Genomic DNA, 26,395 nt, shown 5'->3' with positions numbered 1-26,395 from the left:
AACGCCAATTCATTGGCTGGGCACCAAACGCGAAAGTGTGCCATTTTATAGGCACCAAACTCAAAATTTCCCTTCTAATAATGAACTTGTAATCTCTTAAAAAGGTCATAGATTACCTATAGTAAAACATGGAAAGAAGGAGATAAGGTTTGCAACCTTTAATAACTTCTCAACGATTCTAGGATTTTCATTAAGCTAGATAATCAGTGCAAAATTTGAATAAAATACCATAAACACAAATGACTCAAGGAAGTCCGCAGGCTTCGTTAGATGTCGGAACTCTATGATCAAGAAAAAATCATGAAACATAAAGACTCCCCTTTAATAGAAAATGTTCACAAAAAATATTTCCGTCACAAATTACATGTCTAGAGGCTTGAGAGTCGAACAAAGCTTGCATTTTGGATGCATTGACTCAAGGAAATCGAGTGACTTCGTTAGAAGTCGAAATCCTTTTTTTAAAAACTAAACTATAAACTATATAAACTCAGTTTTATTATAAAATTTTCTTTAAAATGATTGCGGTAAAAAATAATACATTTAAAGGCACTACATGTTATCCAAATTGCATTTTTACGTATGTTGATTCCATGAATAAAGAGGGAAGTCGTCCTTTACATTGAAAATAAGGATGAAACACCAATTCTTAATCGTCTAAATCCTAAAACCTTTCCTTTATACTGTGGGGAACAGAAAGACAGAGGTAACAGAAAACGAATCAAGCAGTTGACTTAACGGATGACAAGTTGACCGTTCACAAGCTGTGTTGGAGCACAACTTGTTGCTCGACCCCCCGCCAGTTTTGTAAATAAATATGTGTCTTTGTCAATAATAGTTTGAACAATAATTATTTAATTTAACTAGTTCACCAACACGGACCTCGGTAGGGAAATCTCTCTAGATCATTTTCCAAACACGTTACGAGCGTTCCAGAGAAATAAGGCTGACTTATCTGACTGCCATGATAACTATGGATTTACATAAAATGGAAACAAATTTAAGTAATGCAATAATTATTAATTTGAAAAATGAATAGGGTCATTTACATGGATTCATTTGTTCAATACAATAATGGTTAGTTTGAATGTTTAAGGAAACGATTATTGTGGTTTACATGAGAGATAGGTTTTGGATGATTTACGGGTAAACGATGAAGGTAGCTATGCTTATACTTTGGATTTAATTTTGTGTAAACAGGTGGTCATATGAGAAATAACAGTAGCTCAGTGTATGATATGAGATTAGCAATGAAAGAAGATGGCAATGGTATTAAGAGTGGAACTTAAAACCTCGTGAATGAAAATCAAAAACTCTCATTTCTCAAACATGGAGTATGTAGAAGATAAGGCGCCGTTAGTGAATAAAATGGAGTTTAGAATTTTATTAGACTTTTAACATTTTTAACTCTAAATTGGATGGTCAACACGGTGTCAGTCAACGCCAATTCGTTGACTGGGCACCAAACTCATATACTGACAAACTTAGGCACCAAACGCGAAAGTGTACCATTTTATAGGCACCAAACTCGAAATATCCCTTCTAATAATGAACTTTTAATCTCTTAAAAAGGTCATAGATTACCTATAATAAAACATGGAAAGAAGGATATAAGGTTTGCAACCGTTAATAACTTTTCAACGATTATGGGATCTTCTTTAAGCTAGATAATCATTGCAAAATTTGAATAAAATACCATAAACACGACTGACTCAAGAAAGTCCGCAGGCTTCGTTAGATGTCGGAACTCTATGATCAAGACCAAATCATGAAACAGAAAAACTCCTCTTTAATAGAAATTTTCAGAAAAAATATCTCCTGCACAAATTACATGTCTAAAGGCTTTACATGTTATCCAAATTGCATTTCTACGTATGTTGATTCCAAAAATAAAGAGGGAAGTCATCCTTTACATTAAAAATAAGGATGAAACACCAATTTCTAAGCGTCCAAATCCTAAAAAGTTTCCTGATTACTGCGGGGAACTGAAAGACAGAGGTAACAGAAAAAGAATGAGGTCATTCCCACTTCATATGAAGAAGTTATGAGCAAAATAGTCGAAAAAGAGATTACACAAAATCTTGGGGGACAAAGAGAGTTATATAAGTAGACAATATTTATAATAAGTGGTATTTTGAGTTTGGTGCCTATAAAATTGCAACCTTTTCCTTTGGTACCTAACTTTGTCGGAATTTGAGTTTGGTGTGGGTCCCAAACAAGCAGTTGACTTAACAGATGACTGGTGGACCATTCACAAGCTGTGTTGGAGCACAACTTGTTGCTCGGCCCCCCACCAACTTTTGTAAATAACTACGTGTCTTTGTGAATAATTGTTTAAACAAACATTATTTAATTTAATTAGTTCACTAACACGGACCACGGTAGGGAAATCTCTCTAGATCATTTTCCAAACACGTCACGAGCGTTCCAGAGAAATAAGGCTGACTTATCTGACTGCCATGATAACTATGGATTTACATAAAATGGAAACAAATTTAATTAATACAATAATGATTAATTTGAAAAATGAATAGGGTCATTTACATGGATTCATTTGTTCAATACAATAATGGTTAGTTTGAAGGTTTAAGGAAACGATTTTTGGGGTTTACATGAGAGATAAATTTTGAATGATTTACGGGTAAATAATGAAGGGAGCTATGCTTATACTTTGGATTTAATTTTGTGTAAACAGGTGTTCATATGAGAAAATAACAGTAGCTCAGTGTATGATTTGAGATTAGCAATGAAAGAAGATGGCAATGGTATTAAGAGTGGAACCTAAAACCTCGTGAATGAAAATCAACAACTCTCATTTCTCAAACATGGAGTATGTAGAAGATAAGGCGCAGTTAGTTAATAAAACGGAGTTTAGAATTTTATTAGACATTTCACATTTTTAACTCTAAATTGGATGGTCAACACGGTCAATCAACGCCAATTCGTTGACTGGGAACCAAACTCGGATATTTAAAAAGTTAGGCACCAAACGCGAAAGTGTACCATTTTATAGGCACCAAACTCGAAATATCCCTTCTAATAATGAACTTCTAATCTATTAAAAAGGTCATAGATTACCTATAATAAAACATGGAATAAAGGAGATAAGGTTTGCAACCGTTAATAACTTCTCAACGATTCTGGGATCTTCTTTAAGCTAGATAATCATCGCAAAATTTGAATAAAATACTATAAACACAAAAGACTCAAGGAAGTCCGCAGGCTTCGTTAGATGTCGGAATTCTATGATCAATACCAAATCATGAAACAGAAAGACTCCCCTTTAATAGAAAATTTTCATAAAAAATATTTCCTGCACAAATTACACGTCTAGAGGCTTGAGAGTCGAAAAAAGCTTGCATTTTGGATGCATTGACTCAAGGAAGTCCAGTGACTTCGTTAGAAGTCGAAACCCTTTTTTTAAAACCAAACTATAAACTAGATAAACTCATTTTTATTATAAAATTTTCTAAAAAATGATTGTGGTAAAAAATAATACATTCAAAGGCTCTACATGTTATCCAAATTGCATTTCTACGTATGTTGATTCCAAAAATAAAGAGGGAAGTCATCCTTTACATTGAAAATAAGGATGAAACACCAATTGCTAAGCGTTAAAATCCTAAAGATTTTCCTGTATTATGTGGGGAACTGAAAGACAGAGGTAACAGAAAAAGAATGAGGTCATTCCCACTTCGTATGCAGAAGTTATGAGCAAAATAGTCGAAAAAGAGATTACTTGGGGGACAAAGAGAGTTAGGAATTTGAGTTTGGTGTGGGTCCCAACCAAGTAGTTGACTTAACAGATGACTGGTGGACCGTTGACGAGCTGTGTTGGAGCACAACTTGTTGCTCGGCCCCCCGCCAACATTTATAAATAAATACGTGTCTTTGTGAATAATTGTTAAAACAATCAATATTTAATTTTATTAGTTCACTAGCACGGGCCACGGTAGGGAAATCTCTCTAGATCATTTTCCAAACACGTTACGAGCGTTCCAGAGAAATAAGGCTGACTTATCTGACTGCCATGATAACTATGGATTTACATAAAATGGAAACAAATTTAATTAATACAATAATGATTAATTTGAAAAATGAATAGGGTCATTTACATGGAGTTATTTGTTCAATACAATAATGGTTAGTTTGAAGGTTTAAGGAAACGATTATTGGGGTTTACATGAGAGATAGATTTTGGATGATTTTCGGGTAAACAATGAAGGGAGCTATGCTTATACTTTGGATTTAATTTTGTGTAAACAGGTGGTCATATGAGAAAATAACAGTAGCTCAGTGTATGATTTGAGATTAGCAATGAAAAAAGATGGCAATGGTATTAAGAGTGGAACCTAAAACCTCGTGAATGAACATCAACAACTCTCATATCTCAAACATGGAGTATGTAGAAGATAAGGCGCAGTTAGTGAATAAAACGGAGATAGAATTTTATTAGAAATTTAAAAATTTTAACTCTAAATTGGATGGTCAACACGGTGTCAATCAACGCCAATTCGTTGACTGGGCACCAAACTCAGATATTGACAAAGTTGGGCACCAAACGCGAAAGTGTACCATTTTATAGGCACCAAACTCAAAATATCCCTTCTAATAATGAACTTCTAATCTCTTAAAAAGGTCATAGATTACCTATAATAAAACATGGAAAGAAGGAGATAAGGTTTGCAACCGTTAATAGCTTTTGAACAATTATGGGATCTTCTTTAAGTTAGATAATCATTGCAAAATTTGAATAAAATACCATAAACACAAATGACACAAGGAAGTCCGCAGGCTTCGTTAGATGTCGGAACTCTATGATCAAGACCAAATCATGAAACAGAAAGACTCCCCTTTAACAGAAAATTTTCAGAAAAAATATTTCCTGCACAAATTACATGTCTAGAGGCTTGAGAGTCGAAAAAAGCTTGCATTTTGGATGCATTGACTCAAGGAAGTCCAGTGATTTCGTTAGAAGTCAAAATCCTTTTTTTAAAAACCAAACTATAAACTAGATAAACTTATTTTTATTATAAAATTTTCTAAAAAATGATTGCGGTAAAAAATAATACATTTAAAGTCTCTACATGTTGTCCAAATTGCATTTCTACGTATGTTGATTCCAAAAATAAAGAGGGAAGTCATCCTTTACATTGAAAATAAGGATGAAACACCAATTGCTAAGCGTCCAAATCATAAACCTTTTACTTTATACTGAGGGGAACTGAAAGATAGAGGTAACAGAAAAAGAATGAGGTCATTCCCACTTCGTATGAAGAAGTTATGAGCAAAATAGTCGAAAAAGAGATTACACAAAACCTTGGGGGACAAAGAGAGTTATATAAGTAGACAATATTTATAATAAATGGTCTTTTGAGTTTGGTGTGGGTCCCAACCAAGCAGTTGACTTAACAGATGACTGGTGGACCGTTCACGAGCTGTGTTGGAGCACAACTTGTTGCTCGGCCCCCCGCCAACTTTTGTAAATAAATACGTGTCTTTATGGGATCAACTTTTGTAAGTTGGAAGGGGCCGAGCAACAAGTTTTGCACCAACAAAACTTGTGAACGGTCAACCAGTCATCCGATAAATCAACAGTTTGATTTGGATCCTCACCAAACTCAAATTCTGACAAAGTTAGGTACCAAAGGCAAAGGTGTGGCATTTAATAGGAACAAAACTCAAAATATCCCTTATTACAAATATTGTCTGCTTATATAACTCTCTTTTTCCCCCAAGGTTTTGTGTAATCTCTTTTTCGACTATTTTGGTCATAACTTCTTCATACGAAGTGGGAATGAACTCATTATTTTTCTACTACCTCTGTCTTTCAGTTCCCCACAGTATACAAGAAATTGTTTAGGATTTGGACGGTTAACGATTGGTGTTTCATCCTTATCTTCAATGTAAAGGATGACTTCCCTCTTTATTTTTGGAATCAACATACGTAGAAAAGCAATTTGCATAACATGTAGAGTCTTTAAATGTATTATTTTTTACCGCATTTTTTTAAAATTTTTTATAATAAAACTGAGTTTATCTAGTTTATAGTTGTTTTAAAAAAAAAGGATTTCAAATTCTAACGAAGTCACTAGTCTTCCTTGAGTTAATGCATCCAAAATGCAAGCTTTTTTCGACTCTCAAGGCTCTAGACATGTAATTTGTGACGGAAATATTTTTTCTATAAAGGGGAGTCTTTCTTGTTCATGATTTGGTCTTGATCATATAGTTCCGACATCTAACAAAACCGGCAGACTTCCTTGAGTCATTTGTGTTTATGATATTTTATTCAAATTTTGCAATGATTATCTAGCTTAAAGAAGATACTAGAATCGTTAAGAGGTTATTCACGGTTGCAAACCTTATCTCCTTCTTTACATGTTTCATTATAGGTAATCCATGACCTTTTTAAGAGATTAGAAGTTCATTATTTGAAGGGATATTTTGAGTTTGGTGCCTATAAAATTGTACACTTTTGCGTTTGGTGCCTAACTTTATAAAAATCTGAGTTCGGTGCCCAGTCAAAGAATTGACGTTGATTGAGCGTGGTGACCATCCTATATAGAGTTAAAATTGTGAAGTGACTAAAAAAATTATAAACTTCATTTTATTCACTAACTGCACCTTATCTTCTACATACTCCATGTTTGAGAAATGAGATTTGTTGATTTTCCTATTTAGAGTAAAATGCTCTAGAGAGATTTCCCTAATGTGGTCCGTATTAGTGAAATAGTTAAATTAAATAATTATTGTTTAGAAAATTATTGAAAAAGACACGTATTTATTTACAAATTTTGGCAGGGGGCCGAGCAATAATTTGTGCTCCAACACAGCTTGTGAACAGTCAACCATTCATCCGATAAATCAACTGCTTGATTGGGATCCTCACAAAACTCAAATTCTGACAAAGTTAGGTACCAAAGGCAAAGGTGTGCCATTTTATAGGCACCAAACTCAAAGTATCCCTTATTACAAATATTGTCTACTTATATAACTCTCTTTGTCCCCCCAAGGTTTTGTGTAATCTCTTTTTCGACTATTTTTCTCATAACTTCTTCATACGAAGTGGGAATGACCTCAATTTTTTTCGGTTACCTCTGTCTTTCAGTTCCCCATAGTATACAGGAAAATTTTTAGGATTTGGATGGTTAGCAATTGGTGTTTCATCCTTATTTTCAATGTAAGGGATGACTTCCTTCTTTATTTTTGGAATCAACATACGTAGAAATGAAATTTGGATAACATATAGAGCCTTTAAATGTATTAATTTTTACCGAATTTATTTTTTAGAAAATTTTATAATAAAACTGAGTTTATCTAGTTTATAGTATGTTTTCAAAATAAAGGATTTCGAATTCTAAAGATGTCACTAGACTTCCTTGAGTCAATGCATCCAAAATGCAAACTTTTTTCGACTCTCAAGCCTCTAGACATGTAATTTGTGACGGAAATATTTTTTCTGAACATTTTTATTAAAGGGGAGTCTTTCTTGTTCATGATTTGGTCTTGATCATAGAGTTCCGACATTTAACGAAGCCGGCGGACTTCCTTGAGTCATTTATGTTTATGATATTTTATTCAAATTTTGCAATGATTATCTAGCTTAAAGAAGATCCCATAATCGTTGAGAAGTTATTAACGGTTGAAAACTTTATCTACTTCTTTCCATGTTTTATTATAGGTAATCTATGACCTTTTTAAAAGATTAGAAGTTCATTATTAGAAGGGATATTTTGAGTTTGGTGCGTATAAAATTGTACACTTTTGCGTTTGGTGCCTAACTTTGTAAAAATCTGAGTTTGGTGCCCAGTAAACGAATTGACGTTGATTGAGCGTGTTGACCATCCTATTTAGAGTTAAAATTGTGAAATGACTAACAAAATTCTAAACTTCGTTTTATTCAATAAATGCACCTTATCTTCTACATACTCCATGTTTGAGAAATAAGAGTTGTTGATTTTCTTTTACGATGTTTTAGGTTCCACTCTTAATACCATCGCCATCTTCTTTCATTGCTAATCTCAAATAATACACTGAGCTACTGTTATTTTCTCATATGACCATTAGTTTTCACAAAATTAAATCCAAAGTATAAGCATAGCTCCCTTCATTTTTACCCGTAAATCATCTAAAATCTATCTCTCATGTAAACCCCAATAATCGTTTCCTTAAACCTTCAAACTAACCATTATTGTATTGAACAAATGAATCCATGTAAATGAATCTATTCATTTTTCAAATTAATCATTATTGTATTAATTAATTTTTTTTCCATTTTCTGTAAATCCATAGTTACCATGGCAATCAGATTATGTCAGCCTTATTTCTCTGGAACACTCGTAACGTGTTTGAAAAATGCTCTAGAGAGATCTCCCTAATGTGGTCCGTGTTAGTGAATTAGCTAAATTAAGTAATTATTGTTTAAACAATTATTGACGAAGACACGTATTTTTTTACAAAAGTTGGCAGGGGGCCGAGAAACAAGTTGTGCTCCAACACAGATTGTGAACGGTCAACCAGTCATCCGTTAAGTCAACTGCTTGATTTGGATCCTCACCAAACTCAAATTCTGACAAAGTTAGGTACCAAAGGCAAAGGTGTGCCATTTTATAGGAATCAAACTCAAAATAACCCTTATTATAAAGATTGTCTACTTATATAACTCTCTTTGTCCCCCAAGGTTTTGTGTAATCTCTTTTTCGACTATTTTGCTCATAACTTCTTCATACGAAGTGGGAATGACCTCATTCTTTTTCTGTTACCCCTGTCTTTCAGTTCCCCACAGTATACAATAAATTTTTTAGGATTTGGACGGTTAACAATTGGTGTTTCATCCTTATTTTCAATCTAAAGGATGACTTCCCCTTTATTTTTGGAATCAATATACTTAGAAATGCAATTTGCATAACATGTAGAGCCTTTAAATGTATTATTTTTTTTACCGTAATCATTTTTTAGAAAATGTGATAATAAAACTGAGTTTATCTAGTTTATAGTTTGGTTTTAAAAAAAGGATTTCAACTTCTAACGAAGTCAGTAGACTTCCTTGAGTAAATGCATCCAAATTGCAAGCTTTTTTCGACTCTCAATCCTCTAGACATGTAATTTGTGCCGGAAATATTTTTTCTAAAAATTTTCTATTAAAGGGAAGTCTTTCTGTTTCATGATTTGGTTATGATCATAGAGTTCCGACATCTAACGAAGCCTGCGGACTTCTTTGAGTCATTTGTGTTTATGATATTTTATTCAAGTTTTGCAATGATTATCTAGCTTAAAGAAGATTCTAGAATCGTTGATAAGTTATTAACGGTTGCAAACCTTATCTCCTTCTTTACATGTTTTATTATAGGTAATTTATGACCTTTTAAGAGATTAGAAGTTCATTATTTGAAGGGATATTTTGTGTTTGGTGCCTATAAAATTGTACACTTTTGCGTTTGGTGCCTAACTTTGTCAAAATATGAGTTTGGTGCCCAGTCAACGAATTGACGTTGATTGACCGTGTTGACCATCCTATTTAGAGTTAAAATTGTGAAATGACTAATAAAATTCTAAACTTCGTTTTATTCACTAATTGCACCTTATCTTCTACATACTCCATGTTTGATAAATGAGAGTTGTTGATTTTCATTCACGATGTTTTAGGTTTCACTCTTAATACCATCGCCATCTTCTTTCATTGCTAATCTCAAATCATACACTGAGCTACTGTTGTTTTCTCATATGACCACAAGTTTACACAAAATTAAATCCAAAGTATAAGCATAGCTCCCTTCAATTTTTACCCGTAGCTCCCTTCATTTTTTACCCGTAAATCATCCAATAATCGTTTCCTTAACCCTTCAAAATAACCATTAGTGTATTGAACAAATGAATCCATGTAAATGACACTATTCATTTTTTCAATTAATCATTACTGTATTAATTAAATTTGTTTCCATTTTCTATAAATCCATAGTTATCATGGCAATCAGAATATGTCAGCCTTATTTCTTTGGAACGCTCGTAACGTGTTTAAAAAATGCTCTAGAGAGATTTCCTTACCGTAGTCCGTGTTGGTGAATTAGTTAAATCAAATAATTAATGTTTAAACAATTATTCACAAAGACACGTATTTATTTACAAAAGTTGGCGGGGGGCCGAGCAACAAGTTGTGCTCCAACACAGCTTGTGAACGGTCAACCAGTCATCTGTTAAGTCAACTGCGTGATTTGGATCCTCACCAAACTCAAATTCTGACAAAGTTAGGTACCAAAGGCAAAGGTGTGCCATTTTATAGGTACCAAACTCAAAATAACCCTTATTATAAATATTGTCTACTTAAATAACTCTCTTTGTCCCCCCAAGGTTTTGTGTAATCTCTTTTTCGACTATTTTGCTCATAACTTCTTCATACGAAATGGGAATGACCTCAAGGAAGTCCGCAGGCTTCGTTAGATGTCAGAACTCTATGATCAAGACCAAATCATCAAACATAAAGACTCCCCTTTAATAGAAAATGTTCAGAAAAAATATTTCCACAGAAATTACATGTCTAGAGGCTTGAGAGTCTAAGAAACCTTGCATTTTGGGTGCATTTATTCAAGAAAGTCTACTGACTTCGTTAGAATTCGAAATCCTTTATTTTGAAAACATACTATAAACTAGATACACTCAGTTTTATTATTAAATTTTCTAAAAAATAAATTGGTAAAAAATAATACATTTAAAGGCTCTACATGTTATCCAAATTTCATTTCTACGTATGTTGATTCCAAAAATAAAGAGGGAAGTCATCCCTTACATTGAAAATAAGGATGAAACACCAATTGCTAAGCGTCCAAATCCTAAATTTTTTCCTGTATACTACGGGGAACTGAAAGATAGAGGTAACCGAAAAAGAATGAGGCCATTCCCACTTCGTATGAAGAAGTTATGAGCAAAATAGTCGAAAAAGAGATTACACAAAACCTTGGGGGGACAAAGAGAGTTATATAAGTAGACAGTATTTGTAATAAGGGATACTTTGAGATTGGTGCCTATAAAATGGCACACCTTTGCCTTTGGTACCTAACTTTGTCAGAATTTGAGTTTGGTGAGGATCCCAATCAAGATTTTGATTTATCGGATGACTGGTTGACCGTTCACAAGCTGAGTTGGAGCACAAATTGTTGCTCGGCCCCCTGCCAACATTTGTAAATAAATATGTGTCTTTGTCAATAATTTACTAAACAATAATTATTTAATTTAAATATTTCACTAATACGGACCACATTAGGGAAATCTCTCTAGAGCATTTTACAAACACGTTACGAGCGCTCCAGAGAAATAAGGCTGACATAATCTGATTTCCATGGTAACTATGGATTTACAGAAAATGGAAAATTTTTTAATTAATACAATAATGATTAATATTAAAAATGAATAGAGTCATTTACATGGATTCATTTATTCAATACAATAATGGTTAGTTGGAAGGTTTAAGGAAACGATTATTGTGGTTTACATGAGAGATAGATTTTAGATGGTTTACGGGTAAAAAATGAAGGGAGCTATGCTTATACTTTGGATTTCATTTTGTGTAAACTAATGGTCATATGAGAAAATAACAGTAGCTCAGTGTATGATTTGAGATTATCAATGAAAGTAGGTGGCGTTGGTATTAGGAGTCGAACCTAAAACCCCGTGAATGAAAATCAACAAACCTCATTTCTCAAACATGGAGTATGTAGAAGATAAGGTACAGTTAGTGAATAAAAAGAAGTTTAGAATTTTTTTAGTCACTTCACAATTTTAACTCTAAATAGGATGGTCACCACGCTCAATCAACGTCAATTCTTTGACTTGGCACCGAACTCAGATTTTTACAAAGTTAGGCACCAAACGCAAAAGTGTACAATTTTATAGGCACCAAACTCAAAATATCCCTTCAAATAATGAACTTCTAATCTCTTAAAATGGTCATGGATTACCTATAATGAAACATGTAAAGAAGGGGATAAGGTTTGCAACCGTGAATAACCTCTTAAAGATTCTAGTATCTTCTTTAAGCTAGATAATCATTGCAAAATTTGAATAAAATATCATAAACACAAATGACTCAAGGAAGTCCGCCGGTTTTGTTAGATGTCGGAACTATATGATCAAGACCAAATCATGAACAAGAAAGACTCCCCTTTATAGAAAAAATATTTCCTTCACAAATTACATGTCTAGAGGCTTGAGGGTCTAAAAAAGCTTGCATTTTGGATGCATTAACTCAAGGAAGACTAGTGACTTCGTTAGAATTTGAAATCCTTTTTTTTGAAACAACTATAAACTAGATAAACTCATTTTTATTATAAAATTTTCTAAAAAAAAATCCGGTAAAAAATAATACATTTAAAGACTCTACATGTTATGCAAATTGTTTTTCTACGTATGTTGATTCCAAAAATAAAGAGGGAAGTCATCCTTTACATTGAAAATAAGGATGAAACACCAATTGTTAACCGTCTAAATCCTAAAAAGTTTCTTGTATACTGTGGGGAACTGAAAGGCAGAGGTAGTAGAAAAATAATGAGGTCATTCCCACTTCGTATGAAGAAGTTATGAGCAAAATAGTCGAAAAAGAGATTACACAAAACCTTGGGGGACAAAGAGAGTTATATAAGTAGACACTATTTGTAATAAGGGATACTTTGAGTTTGGTGCCTATAAAATGGCACACCTTTGCCTTTGGTACCTAACTTTGTCAGAATTTGAGTTTGGTGAGGATCCCAATCAAGCTGTTGATTTATCGGATGACTGGTTGACCGTTCACAGGTTTTGTTGGTGCAAAACTTGTTGCTCGGCCCCTGCCAACTTTTGTAAATAAATACGTGTCTTTGTCAATTATTGTTTAAAGAATAATAATTTAATTTAACTAATTCACTAACACGGACCACATTAGGGAAATCTCTCTAGAGCATTTTTCAAACACGTTACGAGCGTTCCATAGAAATAAGGCTAACATAATCTAACTGCCATGATAACTATGGATTTACAGAAAATGGTAACAAATTTAATTAATATAATAATGATTATTTTGAAAAATAAATAGAGTCATTTACATGGATTCATTTGTTCAATACAATAATGGTTAGTTTTAAGGTTTAAGGAAACGATTATTGGGGTTTACATGAGAGATATATTTTGGATAATTTACGGGTAAACAATGAAGGGAGCTATGCTTATACTTTAGATTTAATTTTGTGTAAACAGGTGGTCATACGAGAAAATAACAGTAGCTCTGTGTATGATTTGAGATTAGCAATGAAAGAAGATGGCGATGGTATTAAAAACTGGAACCTAAAACCTCGTGAATGAAAATCAACAACTCTCATTTCTCAAACATGGAGTATGTAGAAGATAAGGTGAAGTTAGTGAATAAAACGGAGTTTTGAATTTTATTAGTCATTTCACATTTTTAACTCTAAATTGGATGGTCAACACGGTCAATCAAAGCCAATTCATTGACTGGGCACCAAACTCAGATTTGGAAAAAGTTAAGCACCAAACGCGAAAGTGTACCATTTTATAGGCACCAAACTCAAAATTTCCCTTCTAATAATGAACTTGTAATCTATTAAAAAGTTCATAGATTACCTATAATAAAACATGTAAATAAGGAGATAAGGTTTGCAACCGTTAATAACTTCTCAACGATTGTAGGATTTTCATTAAGCTAGATAATCATTCCAAAATTTGAATAAAATACCATAAACACAAATGACTCAAGGAAGTCCGCAGGCTTCGTTAGATGTCGGAATTCCATGATCAAGACAAAATCATAAAACATAAAGACTCCCCTTTAATAGAAAATGTTCACAAAAAATATTTCTGTCACAAATTACATGTCTAGAGGCTTGAGAGTCGAATAAAGCTTGCATTTTGGATGCATTGACTCAAGGAAATCGAGTGACTTCGTTAGAAGTCGAAATCCTTTTTTTTTAAAACCAAACTATAAACTAGATAAACTCAGTTTTATTATAAAATCTTCTTAAAAATGATTGCAGTAAAAAATAATACATTTAAAGGCTCTACATGTTATCCAAATTGCATTTCTACGTATGTTGATTCTAAAAATAAAGAGGGAAGTCGTCCTTTACATTGAAAATAAGGATGAAACACCAATTCTTAATCGTCCAAATCCTAAAAACTTTCCTTTATACTGTGGGGAACTGAAAGACAGAGGTAACAGAAAACGAATCAAGCAGTTCACTTAACGGATGACTGGTTGACCGTTCACAAGATGTGTTGGAGCACAACTTGTTGCTCGACCCCCCGCCAAATTTTGTAAATAAATACGTGTCTTTGTCAATAATTGTTTGAACAATAATTATTTAAATTAACTAGTTCACCAACACGGACCACATTAGGGAAATCTCTCTAGATCATTTTCCAAACACGTTACGAGCGTTCCAGAGAAATAAGGCTGACTTATCTGACTGCCATGATAACTATGGATTTATAGAAATTGGAAACAAATTTAATTAATAAAATAATGATTGATTTGAAAAATGAATAGAGTTATTTACATGGATTCATTTGTTTGATACAATAATGTTTAGTTTGAAGGTTTATGGAAACGATTATTAAGGTTTACATGAGAGATAGATTTTGGATGATTTCCCGGGTAAACAATGAATGGAGCTATGATTATACTTTGGAATTAATTTTGTGTAAACATGTGGTCATATGAGAAAATAACAGTAGCTTAGTACATGATTTGAGATTAACAATGAAAGAAGATGGCGATGGTATTAAGAGTGGAACCTAAAACCTCGTGAATGAAAATCAACAACTCTCATTTCTCAAACATGGAGTATGTAGAAGATAGGGCGCAGTTAATAAATAAAACGGAGTTTAGAATTTTATTAGACGTTTCACATTTTTAACTCTAAATTGGATGGTCAACACGGTCAATCAACGCCAATTCGTTGACTGGGCACCAAACTCAAATATTGACAAAGTTAGGCACCAAACGCGAAAGTGTACCATTTTATAGGCACCAAACTCGAAATATCCCTTCTAATAATGAACTTCTAATCTTTTAAAAAGGTCATAGATTACCTATAATAAAATATGGAAAGAAGGAGATAAGGTTTGCAACCCTTAATAAATAACTTCTCAAATATTATGGGATCTTCTTTAAGCTAGATAATCATTGCAGAATTAGAATAAAATACCATAAACACAAATGACTCAAGGAAGTCCGCAGGCTTCGTTAGATGTCGGAATCTATGATCAAGACCAAATCATGAAACATAAAGACTCCCTTTTAATAGAAAATTTTTAGAAAAAATATTTCCTGCACATATTACATGTCTAGAGGCTTGAGAGTCGAAAAAATCTTGCATTTTGGATGCATTGACTCAAGGAAGTCCAGTGACTTCGTTAGAAGTTGAAATCATTTTTTTAAAACCAAACTATAAACTAGATAAACTCATTTTTATTATAAAATTTTCTAAAAAATGATTGTGGTAAAAAATAATACATTTAAAGGCTCTACATGTTATCCAAATTGCATTTCTACGTATGTTGATTCCAAAAATAAAGAGGGAAGTCATCCTTTACATTGAAAGTAAGGATGAAACACCAATTGCTAAGCTTCCAAATCCTAAATATTTTCCTGTATACTGTGGGGAAATGAAAGACAGAGGTAACAGAAAAAGAATGAGGCCATTCCCACTTCGTATGAAGAAGTTATGAGCAAAATAGTCGAAAAAGAGATTACACAAACCCTTGTGGGACAAAGAGAGTTATATGAGTAGACAATATTGATAATAAGGGGTATTTTGAGTTTGGTGCCTATAAAATGGCACACCTTTGCCTTTGGTACCTAACTTTGTCGGAATTTGAGTTTGGTGTGGGTCCCAACCAATAAGTTGATTTAACGGATGACTGGTGGACCGTTCACAAGCTGTGTTGGAGCACAACTTGTTGCTCGTACCCCGCCAACTTTTGTAAATAAATACGTGTCTTTGTGAATAATTGTTTAAACAATCATTATTTAATTTAACTAGTTCACTAACACGGACCACGATAGGGAAATCTCTCTTGATCATTTTCCAAACACGTTACGAGCGTTCCAGAGAAATAAGGTTGACTTATCTGACTGCCATGATAACTATGGATTTACATAAAGTGGAAACAAATTTAATTAATACAATAATGATTAATTTTAAAAATGAATAGGGTCATTTACATGGATTCATTTGTTCAATACAATAATGGTTAGTTTGAAGGTTTAAGGAAACGATTATTGGGGTTTACATGAGAGATAGATTTTGGATGATTTACCGGTAAACAATGAAGGGAGCTATGCTTATACTTTGGATTTAATTGTGTGTAAACAGGTGGTCATATGAGAAAATAACAGTAGCTCAGTGTATGATTTGAGATTAGCAATGAAAGAAGATGGCAATGGTATTAAGAGTGGAACCTAAAACCTCGTGAATGAAAATCAAAAACTCTCATTTCTCAAACATGGAGTATGTAGAAAATAGGGTGCAGTTAGTTAATAAAACGGTGTTTAGAAATTTATTAGACACTTCACATTTTTAACTCTAAATTGTATGGTCAACACGGTCAATCAACGCCAATTTGTTGACTGGGCACCAAACTCAGATATTGACAAAGTTAGGCACCAAACGCGAAAGTGTACCATTTTATAGGCACTAAACTCGAAATATCCCCTCTAATATTGAACTTCTAATCTTTTAAAAAGGTCATGGATTACCTATAGTAAAACATGAAAGAAGGAGATAAGGTTTGCAACCCTTAATAACTTCTCAACGATTATGGGATCTTGTCTAAGCTAGATAATCATTGCAAAATTTGAATAAAATACCATAAACACAAATGACTCAAGGAAGTCCGCAGGCTTCGTTATATTTCAGAACTCTATGATCAAGACCAAATCATGAAACACAAAGACTCCCCTTTAATAGAAAATGTTCATAAAAAATAGTTCCTGCACATATTACATGTCTAGAGGCTTGAGAGTCGAAAAAAGCTTGCATTTTGGATGCATTGACTCAAGGAAGTCCAGTGACTTCGTTAGAAGTTGAAATCCTTTTTTTAAAACCAAACTAAAAACTAGATAAACTCATTTTTATTATAAAATTTTCTAAAAAATGATTGTGGTAAAAAATAATACATTTAAAGGCTCTACATGTTATCCAAATTGCATTTCTACGTATGTTGATTCCAAAAATAAAGAGGGAAGTCATCCTTTACATTGAAAGTAAGGATGAAACACCAATTGCTAAGCATCCAAATCCTAAATATTTTCCTGTATACTGTGGGGAACTGAAAGACAGAGGTAACAAAAAAAGAATGAGGCCATTCCCACTTCGTATGAAGAAGTTATGAGCAAAATAGTCGAAAAAGAGATTACACAAACCCTTGGGGGACAAAGAGAGTTATATGAGTAGACAATATTGATAATAAGGGGTATTTTGAGTTTGGTGCCTATAAAATGGCACACCTTTGCCTTTGGTACCTAACTTTGTCGGAATTTGAGTTTGGTGTGGGTCCCAACCAATAAGTTGATTTAACGGATGACTGGTGGACCGTTCACAAGCTGTGTTGGAGCACAACTTGTTGCTCGTACCCCGCCAACTTTTGTAAATAAATACGTGTCTTTGTGAATAATTGTTTAAACAATCATTATTTAATTTAACTAGTTCACTAACACGGACCACGATAGGGAAATCTCTTTGGATCATTTTCCAAACACGTTACGAGCGTTCCAGAGAAATAAGGTTGACTTATCTGATTGCCATGATAACTATGGATTTACATAAAGTGGAAACAAATTTAATTAATACAATAATGATTAATTTTAAAAATGAACAGGGTCATTGACATGGATTTATTTGTTCAATACAATAATGGTTAGTTTGAAGGTTTAAGGAAACGATTATTGGGGTTTACATGAGAGATAGATTTTGGATGATTTACCGGTAAACAATGAAGGGAGCTATGCTTATACTTTGGATTTAATTGTGTGTAAACAGGTGGTCATATGAGAAAAGAACAGTAGCTTAGTGTATGATTTGAGATTAGAATTGAAAGAAGATGGCAATGGTATTAAGAGTGGAACCTAAAACCTCGTGAATTAAAATCAACAACTCTCATTTCTCAAACATGGAGTATGTAGAAGATAAGGCGCAGTTAGTGAATAAAACGAAGATAGAATTTTATTAGACATTTAAAAATTTTAACTCTAAATTGGATGGTCAACACGGTGTCAATCAACGCCAATTCGTGACTGGGCACCAAACTCAGATATTGACAAAGTTAGGCACCAAACGCGAAAGTGTACCATTTTATAGGCATCAAACTCAAAATATCCCTTATAATAATGAACTTCTAATCTCTTAAAAAGGTCATAGATTACCTATAATAAAACATGGAAAGAAGGAGATAAGGTTTGCAACCGTTAATAACTTTTGAACAATTATGGGATCTTCTTTAAGCTAGATAATCATTGCAAAATTTGAATAAAATACCATAAACACAAATGACTCAAGGAAGTCCGCAGGCTTCGTTAGATGTCGGAACTCTATGATCAAGACCAAATCATGAAACAGAAAGACTCCCCTTTAACAGAAAATTTTCAGAAAAAATATTTCCTGCACAAATTACATGTCTAGAGGCTTGAGAGTCGAAAAAAGCTTGCATTTTTGATGCATTGACTCAAGGAAGTCCAGTGACCTCGTTAGAAGTCAAAATCCTTTTTTTAAAAACCAAATTATAAACTAGATAAACTCATTTTTATTATAAAATTTTCTAAAAAATGATTGTGGTAAAAAATAATACATTTAAAGTCTCTACATGTTGTCCAAATTGCATTTCTACGTATGTTGATTCCAAAAATAAAGAGGGAAGTCATCCTTTACATTGAAAATAAGGATGAAACACCAATTTATAAGCGTCCAAATCCTAAACCTTTTACTTTATACTGAGGGGAACTGAAAGATAGAGGTAACAGAAAAAGAATGAGGTCATTCCCACTTCGTATGAAGAAGTTATGAGCAAAATAGTCGAAAAAGAGATTACACAAAACCTTGGGGGACAAAGAGAGTTATATAAGTAGACAATATTTATAATAAATGGTATTTTGAGTTTGGTGCCTATAAAATGGCACACCTTTTCCTTTGGTACCTAACTTTGTCGGAATTTGAGTTTGGTGTGGGTCCCAACCAAGCAGTTGACTTAACAGATGACTGGTGGACCGTTCACGAGCTGTGTTGGAGCACAACTTGTTGCTCGGCCCCCCGCCAACTTTTGTAAATAAATAAGTGTCTTTGTGAATAATTGTTAAACCAATCAATATTTAATTTAATTAGTTCACTAACACGGACCACGGTAGGGAAATCTCTCTAGATCATTTTCCAAACACGTTACGAGCGTTCCAGAGAAATAAGGGTGACTTATCTGAATGCCATGATAACTATGGATTTACATAAAATGGAAACAAATTTAATTAATACAATAATGATTAATTTGAAAAATGAATTGGGTCATTTACATGGATTCATTTGTTCAATACAATAATGGTTAGTTTGAAGGTTTAAGGAAACGATTATTGGGGTTTACATGAGAGATAGATTTTGAATGATTTACGGGTAAACAATGAAGGGAGGTATGCTTATACTTTGGATTTAATTTTGTGTAAACAGGTGTTCATTTGAGAAAATAACAGTAGCTCGGTGTATGATTTGAGATTATCAATGAAAGAAGATGGCAATGGTATTATGAGAGGAACCTAAAACCTCGTGAATGAAAATCAACAACTCTCATTTTTCAAACATGGAGTATGTAGAAAATAAGGCGCAGTTAGTGAATAAAACGGAGTTTAGAATTTTATTAGACGTTTAACATTTTTAACTCTAAATTGTATGGTCAATAAGGTGTCAATCAACGCCAATTCTTTGACTGGGCACCAAACTCAAATATTGACAAAGTTTGGCACCAAACGCGAAAGGGTACCATTTTATAGGCACCAAACTCGAAATATCCCTTCTAATAATGAATTTCTAATCTCTTAAAAAGGTCATAGATTACCTATAATAAAACATGGAAAGAAGGAGATAAGGTTTGCAACCGTTAATAACTTCTCAATGATTCTGGGATCTTCTTTAAGCTAGATAATCATCGCAAAATTTGAATAAAATACCATAAACACAAAAGACTCAAGGAAGTCCGCAGGCTTCGTTAGATGTCGGAACTCTATGATCAAGACCAAATCATGAAATAGAAAGACTCCCCTTTAATAGAAAATTTTCATAAAAAATATTTCCTGCACAAATTACATGTCTAGAGGCTTGAGAGTCGAAAAAAGCTTGCATTTTGGATGCATTGACTCAAGGAAGTCCAGTGACTTCGTTAGAAGTCGAAACCCTTTTTTTAAAACCAAACTATAAACTAGATAAACTCATTTTTATTATAAAATTTTCTAAAAAATGATTGTGGTAAAAAATAATACATTCAAAGGCTCTACATGTTATCCAAATTGCATTTCTACGTATGTTGATTCCAAAAATAAAGAGGGAAGTCATCCTTTACATTGAAAATAAGGATGAAACACCAATTGCTAAGCGTTCAAATGCTAAATATTTTCCTGTATACTGTGGGGAACTGAAAGACAGAGGTAACAGAAAAAGAATGAGGTCATTCCCACTTCGTATGCAGAAGTTATGAGCAAAATAGTCGAAAAAGAGATTACAAAAAACCTTGGGGGACAAAGAGAGTTAGGAATTTGAGTTTGGTGTGGGTCCCAACCAAGCAGTTGACTTAACAGATGACTGGTGGACCGTTCACGAGCTGTGTTGGAGCACAACTTGTTGCTCGGCCCCCCGCCAACATTTATAAATAAATACGTGTCTTTGTGAATAATTGTTAAAACAATCAATATTTAATTTTATTAGTTCACTAGCACGGGCCACGGTAGGGAAATCTCTCTAGATCATTTTCAAAACACGTTACGAGCGTTCCAGAGAAATAAGGCTGACTTATCTGACTTCCATGATAACTATGGATTTACATAAAATGGAAACAAATTTAATTAATACAATAATGATTAATTTGAAAAATGAATAGGGTCATTTACATGGAGTTATTTGTTCAATACAATAATGGTTAGTTTGAAGGTTTAAAGAAACGATTATTGGGGTTTACATGAGAGATAGATTTTGGATGATTTTCGGGTAAACAATGAAGGGAGCTATGCTTATACTTTAGATTTAATTTTGTGTAAACAGGTGGTCATATGAGAAAATAACAGTAGCTCAGTGTATGATTTGAGATTATCAATGAAAAAAGATGGCAATGGTATTAAGAGTGGAACCTAAAACCTCGTGAATTAAAATCAACAACTCTCATTTCTCAAACATGGAGTATGTAGAAGATAAGGCGCAGTTAGTGAATAAAACGGAGATAGAATTTTATTAGACATTTAAAAATTTAACTCTAAATTGGATGGTCAACACGGTGTCAATCAACGCCAATTCGTTGACTGGGCACCAAACTCAGATATTGACAAAGTTAGGCACCAAACGCGAAAGTGTACCATTTTATAGGCATCAAACTCAAAATATCCCTTCTAATAATGAACTTCTAATCTCTTAAAAAGGTCATAGATTACCTATAATAAAACATGGAAAGAAGGAGATAAGGTTTGCAACCGTTAATAACTTTTGAACAATTATGGGATCTTCTTTAAGCTAGATAATCATTGCAAAATTTGAATAAAATACCATAAACACAAATGACTCAAGGAAGTCCGCAGGCTTCGTTAGATGTCGGAACTCTATGATCAAGACCAAATCATAAAACAGAAAGACTCCCCTTTAACAGAAAATTTTCAGAAAAAATATTTCCTGCACAAATTACATGTCTAGAGGCTTGAGAGTCGAAAAAAGCTTGCATTTTTGATGCATTGACTCAAGGAAGTCCAGTGACTTCGTTAGAAGTCAAAATCCTTTTTTTAAAAACCAAACTATAAACTAGATAAACTCATTTTTATTATAAAATTTTCTAAAAAATGATTGTGGTAAAAAATAATACATTTAAAGTCTCTACATGTTGTCCAAATTGCATTTCTACGTATGTTGATTCCAAAAATTAAGAGGGAAGTCATCCTTTACATTGAAAATAAGGATGACACACCAATTTATAAGCGTCCAAATCCTAAACCTTTTACTTTATACTGAGGGGAACTGAAAGATAGAGGTAACAGAAAAAGAATGAGGTCATTCCCACTTCGTATGAAGAAGTTATGAGCAAAATAGTCGAAAAAGAGATTACACAAAACCTTGGGGGACAAAGAGAGTTATATAAGTAGACAATATTTATAATAAATGGTATTTTGAGTTTGGTGCCTATAAAATGGCACACCTTTTCCTTTGGTACCTAACTTTGTCGGAATTTGAGTTTGGTGTGGGTCCCAACCAAGCAGTTGACTTAACAGATGACTGGTGGACCGTTCACAAGCTGTGTTGGAGCACAACTTGTTGCTCCGCCCCACGCCAACTTTGTAAATAACCACGTATCTTTGTGAATAATTGTTTAAACAATCATTATTTAATTAAATTAGTTCACTAACACGGTCCACGGTACGGAAATCTCTCTAGATCATTTTCCAAACACGTCACCAGCGTTCCAGAGAAATAAGGCTGACTTATCTGACTGCCATGATAACTATGGATTTACATAAAATGGAAACAAATTTAATTAATACAATAATGATTAATTTGAAAAATGAATAGGGTCATTTACATGGATTCATTTGTTCAATACAATAATGGTTAGTTTGAAGGTTTAAGGAGACGATGATTGGGGTTTACATGAGAGATAGATTTTGGATGATTTACCGGTAAACAATGAAGGGAGCTATGCTTATACTTTGGATTTAATTTTGTGTAAACAGGTGGTCATATGAGAAAATAACAGTAGCTCAGTGTATGATTTGATATTAGCAATGAGAGAAGATGGCAATGGTATTAAGAGTGGAACCTAAAACCTCGTGAATGAAAATCAACAACTCTCATTTCTCAAACATGGAGTATGTAGAAAATAAGGCGCAGTTAGTGAATAAAACGGAGTTTAGAATTTTATTAGACATTTAACATTTTTAACTCTAAATTGTATTGTCTACACGGTGTCAATCAACGCCAATTCGTTGACTGGGCACCAAACTCAGATATTGACAAAGTTAGGCACCAAACGCGAAAGTGTACCATTTTATAGGCACCAAACTCGAAATATCCCTTCTAATAATGAACTTCTAATCTCTTAAAAAGGTCATAGATTACCTATAATAAAACATGGAATAAAGGAGATAAGGTTTGCAACCGTTAATAACTTCTCAACGATTCTGGGATCTTCTTTAAGCTAGATAATCATCGCAAAATTTGAATAAAATACTATAAACACAAAAGACTCAAGGAAGTCCGCAGGCTTCGTTAGATGTCGGAATTCTATGATCAATACCAAATCATGAAACAGAAAGACTCCCCTTTAATAGAAAATTTTCATAAAAAATATTTCCTGCACAAATTACACGTCTAGAGGCTTGAGAGTCGAAAAAAGCTTGCATTTTGGATGCATTGACTCAAGGAAGTCCAGTGACTTCGTTAGAAGTCGAAACCCTTTTTTTAAAACCAAACTATAAACTAGATAAACTCATTTTTATTATAAAATTTTCTAAAAAATGATTGTGGTAAAAAATAATACATTCAAAGGCTCTACATGTTATCCAAATTGCATTTCTACGTATGTTGATTCCAAAAATAAAGAGGGAAGTCATCCTTTACATTGAAAATAAGGATGAAACACCAATTGCTAAGCGTTCAAATGCTAAATATTTTCCTGTATACTGTGGGGAACTGAAAGACAGAGGTAACAGAAAAAGAATGAGGTCATTCCCACTTCGTATGCAGAAGTTATGAGCAAAATAGTCGAAAAAGAGATTACAAAAAACCTTGGGGGACAAAGAGAGTTAGGAATTTGAGTTTGGTGTGGGTCCCAACCAAGCAGTTGACTTAACAGATGACTGGTGGACCGTTCACGAGCTGTGTTGGAGCACAACTTGTTGCTCGGCCCCCCGCCAACATTTATAAATAAATACGTGTCTTTGTGAATAATTGTTAAAACAATCAATATTTAATTTTATTAGTTCACTAGCACGGGCCACGGTAGGGAAATCTCTCTAGATCATTTTCAAAACACGTTACGAGCGTTCCAGAGAAATAAGGCTGACTTATCTGACTTCCATGATAACTATGGATTTACATAAAATGGAAACAAATTTAATTAATACAATAATGATTAATTTGAAAAATGAATAGGGTCATTTACATGGAGTTATTTGTTCAATACAATAATGGTTAGTTTGAAGGTTTAAAGAAACGATTATTGGGGTTTACATGAGAGATAGATTTTGGATGATTTTCGGGTAAACAATGAAGGGAGCTATGCTTATACTTTAGATTTAATTTTGTGTAAACAGGTGGGCATATGAGAAAATAACAGTAGCTCAGTGTATGATTTGAGATTATCAATGAAAAAAGATGGCAATGGTATTAAGAGTGGAACCTAAAACCTCGTGAATTAAAATCAACAACTCTCATTTCTCAAACATGGAGTATGTAGAAGATAAGGCGCAGTTAGTGAATAAAACGGAGATAGAATTTTATTAGACATTTAAAAATTTAACTCTAAATTGGATGGTCAACACGGTGTCAATCAACGCCAATTCGTTGACTGGGCACCAAACTCAGATATTGACAAAGTTAGGCACCAAACGCGAAAGTGTACCATTTTATAGGCATCAAACTCAAAATATCCCTTCTAATAATGAACTTCTAATCTCTTAAAAAGGTCATAGATTACCTATAATAAAACATGGAAAGAAGGAGATAAGGTTTGCAACCGTTAATAACTTTTGAACAATTATGGGATCTTCTTTAAGCTAGATAATCATTGCAAAATTTGAATAAAATACCATAAACACAAATGACTCAAGGAAGTCCGCAGGCTTCGTTAGATGTCGGAACTCTATGATCAAGACCAAATCATAAAACAGAAAGACTCCCCTTTAACAGAAAATTTTCAGAAAAAATATTTCCTGCACAAATTACATGTCTAGAGGCTTGAGAGTCGAAAAAAGCTTGCATTTTTGATGCATTGACTCAAGGAAGTCCAGTGACTTCGTTAGAAGTCAAAATCCTTTTTTTAAAAACCAAACTATAAACTAGATAAACTCATTTTTATTATAAAATTTTCTAAAAAATGATTGTGGTAAAAAATAATACATTTAAAGTCTCTACATGTTGTCCAAATTGCATTTCTACGTATGTTGATTCCAAAAATTAAGAGGGAAGTCATCCTTTACATTGAAAATAAGGATGACACACCAATTTATAAGCGTCCAAATCCTAAACCTTTTACTTTATACTGAGGGGAACTGAAAGATAGAGGTAACAGAAAAAGAATGAGGTCATTCCCACTTCGTATGAAGAAGTTATGAGCAAAATAGTCGAAAAAGAGATTACACAAAACCTTGGGGGACAAAGAGAGTTATATAAGTAGACAATATTTATAATAAATGGTATTTTGAGTTTGGTGCCTATAAAATGGCACACCTTTTCCTTTGGTACCTAACTTTGTCGGAATTTGAGTTTGGTGTGGGTCCCAACCAAGCAGTTGACTTAACAGATGACTGGTGGACCGTTCACAAGCTGTGTTGGAGCACAACTTGTTGCTCCGCCCCACGCCAACTTTGTAAATAACCACGTATCTTTGTGAATAATTGTTTAAACAATCATTATTTAATTAAATTAGTTCACTAACACGGTCCACGGTACGGAAATCTCTCTAGATCATTTTCCAAACACGTCACCAGCGTTCCAGAGAAATAAGGCTGACTTATCTGACTGCCATGATAACTATGGATTTACATAAAATGGAAACAAATTTAATTAATACAATAATGATTAATTTGAAAAATGAATAGGGTCATTTACATGGATTCATTTGTTCAATACAATAATGGTTAGTTTGAAGGTTTAAGGAGACGATGATTGGGGTTTACATGAGAGATAGATTTTGGATGATTTACCGGTAAACAATGAAGGGAGCTATGCTTATACTTTGGATTTAATTTTGTGTAAACAGGTGGTCATATGAGAAAATAACAGTAGCTCAGTGTATGATTTGATATTAGCAATGAGAGAAGATGGCAATGGTATTAAGAGTGGAACCTAAAACCTCGTGAATGAAAATCAACAACTCTCATTTCTCAAACATGGAGTATGTAGAAAATAAGGCGCAGTTAGTGAATAAAACGGAGTTTAGAATTTTATTAGACATTTAACATTTTTAACTC

Source organism: Papaver somniferum, unplaced genomic scaffold (assembly GCF_003573695.1).
Source record: "Papaver somniferum cultivar HN1 unplaced genomic scaffold, ASM357369v1 unplaced-scaffold_82, whole genome shotgun sequence".
NCBI classification, from domain to species: domain Eukaryota; kingdom Viridiplantae; phylum Streptophyta; class Magnoliopsida; order Ranunculales; family Papaveraceae; genus Papaver; species Papaver somniferum.
Note: the sequence above shows the minus strand (reverse complement) of the source record.